The sequence below is a fragment of the Hyposmocoma kahamanoa genome, unplaced genomic scaffold (genome assembly GCF_003589595.1).
Source record: "Hyposmocoma kahamanoa isolate Upper Pololo Valley unplaced genomic scaffold, ASM358959v1 101, whole genome shotgun sequence".
NCBI lineage: Eukaryota > Metazoa > Arthropoda > Insecta > Lepidoptera > Cosmopterigidae > Hyposmocoma > Hyposmocoma kahamanoa.
This window is the reverse complement of record NW_020653333.1, coordinates 2,605,573-2,608,401: the sequence shown is the minus strand read 5'-3', so window position 1 is coordinate 2,608,401 and position 2,829 is coordinate 2,605,573.

The window sequence follows — 2,829 nt, the reverse complement described above, 5'->3', positions numbered from 1 at the left end:
TTATAAGATACGAGTTTGAGAAAGCAAGGCGTCGATTTGTTGTATCCAATTATACTGTATTGGCGCAATTGAAATCCTTCTTTATAATTATAATTAATTAAGCTTGAAATGAAAACAGGGGCCTACTTCCATTCTGCGTCCGACATCCGTCCGAAATAATTACAGTCAAATAAGGAACAAACCACGATAACAAAAAACAATGTCAATTATGAAGATTCATTCGCATTATGCGTCTGAAACTTTATAGCTTTCCATCTAACAAATAAAATTAGAATTATTAATACAAAGATCGAACACTCAGAAAAAATCCTTCAATCCGGCCGGATTCGAACCGACGTCTTCTAGCATACCGTGCCAGACGCTATACCAACTAAGCCACGGAACGAACTAATATAATATAAGAATAAGAATAAGAACTAGAATAAGAATGAGAATAAGAATGAGAATGAGAATAAGATAATTAGAGAATAAGAATAAGAATAACTATAACAAACTAGTGGAGTATTGTCACATAAAAAATATTTTAATATCAATTCAATAAAAATTTCAATACAACGAATAGCGACATCTCTAGGCAGGGCTGGTTCCTGGTATCTAACTGGGTGATGAAATACTTAAGATTTCTCATAGATGGCGCTACGGCTAAATAGTCGTTGAAAAAACCAAATACAAAGACACGACAACAAACACGTAGACAAATTCGTGAGTCCGCTGGTTCCTTCCGTGGTTTTGTTGGTATAGCGTCTGGCAGGGTATGCTAGAAGACGTCGGTTCGAATCCGGCCAGATCGAAGGAATTTTTTCTGAGTGTTCGACCTTTGTATTAATAATTATAACAAACTAGTGGAGTAATTTCACATAAAAATAATTGAATATCAATTCAATAACAATTTAAATAAAATTAGAGGTATGATTTTTTTGCTTTAAAAAAAATTACTGTAGTTCGCTATCGTGTAATATTTTCCAAATGCTTGTAGACCTTTTTGCCTTTCCGGCATCCAATTATGTATTATAGCAATATAGCATCTAAGAGGTATAGTTTTACTAATGCTAATAACACACATTGTGTTTAATATGTTTTACACATTTTTATCTTCGTCCAGGGGACCTACTATGAGCTCTTAGAGCAATCCTATTTAAGCCTTTAAGTTGGATTGTCTGTCAAATTCGTACTATGACCTCACAAAAACAATTCACTGTCCATGCAGTTTACGTTCCCATTCTAAATCCGTTCACCTTTTCTTTCATAGCAAAATCGTATCATGACGTGCTGTTTGCCATGCAAGTGGCGGTCACATCTGTAAAAGTAAGCAATTCAAAAAAGTTACTCCGTGACTAACTTTTTAGATTTTGTTACATTTTTAAGAAATTTCATTTAAGTTTTATTATATTTTCAGTTTCATAATTATTTGTTATCTTTTTAGGCTATATAAATACTATACATATATTAACTATTGAGCGTTTTTTGAAAATTTTAGTTTGAGTTTCCAATCTTTAAAGTATTGTTGATAAATTATTGGCATGAATGTTATTGCAATTTTTAATAGGAATTTTAATCATTTTATTAATCGTATTCATGAAAATCGTAAAATAACTTTTAAATAGTGCCAAATTTGGCTATAATTAATTGCAATCAATGAAAATGTACGAATACAAGATACGTTCCAATTATGTTATCAAATTACAAACTCATTTTATTAATTTCAACGATAATGACTAAACATGACTTGTAACTTTGCCGTACGACAAATTGTAAAGTATGATTGAAAAGTTGCCGATATTACAAAAACAACGCAATGAGTATAAATAATAATAAAATTAATAAAACAATATATTTATTCTCATTTTGAACACAATCGGTTAATAGTGCTTGAACGCTCCCAGGATAGTCCATCTGTCTATTTCTTTCATATGATTTAGTATGTAGTTCCATCTCGCTCTTGTTGGATGTCAGCTTGCCAGCCAGAGACAATAATTAACGTTTAAAAAGTAAAATTCATCATCCTGCCGTACCATTCCCGTTCAACTTTGTGTATAGGTCATGATACGAATTTAGGCAAATCAGTTTTACTACGTCAAGTGAATCGCATGGAACTTGACTGGCTGGTTATAAGCTCATAGTAGGCCCCCTGAAAAATTATATAGAAATCATATACAATTCACTCTAAGCCTCTGTTGAAAATTTGAATTTGTAAAGTCGGGGAAAACATTTTGTTCAATGGTAACAATATTTGTTGTATTTATTATTTGTATTAGCCCTGTAAACCGTCACACATCCTGTCACACAGGGTAACTTTAACGCGCAGCTGCATTTTCATTACTACACTTTCACAACGTTTTTTACAAAATTTCAAATTTATAAAAAAAGTATACCAAAATAGTTGAGAAGACCGTGTGTCTCATGATGTGTGTGCGTGATGGGTTAAGAATATAAATGCAAGGTGGCTCGAATGACGTGTCAAATGACACTAAAATGTGACTTATTATAGTTGGATAATTTCCTTTAAGTTTTCCAATACATAAAGGACATTATCCATGTAGATAATACCGTTTAGACATAACAAATAATGCTATCTCATTTATTTACAACCTTATTGTATTCATTGTACCAGTCATAATTGTCGCTTTTTGACTACTTTATGTAGCATTTTATACTTTGACTAAGTTACATTGTTAACTCATTTTTATTATTATGTTATAACCAAGATATACTACATACTTGTACTTGGTAACGGGTATACATATGGTTACTCCAAACTTGCCTGTTATAGGCGTGTTAGTGTACACTTGTGTACAAGTGTACAGCTAGTGTAGGTACATTTGTGTACAA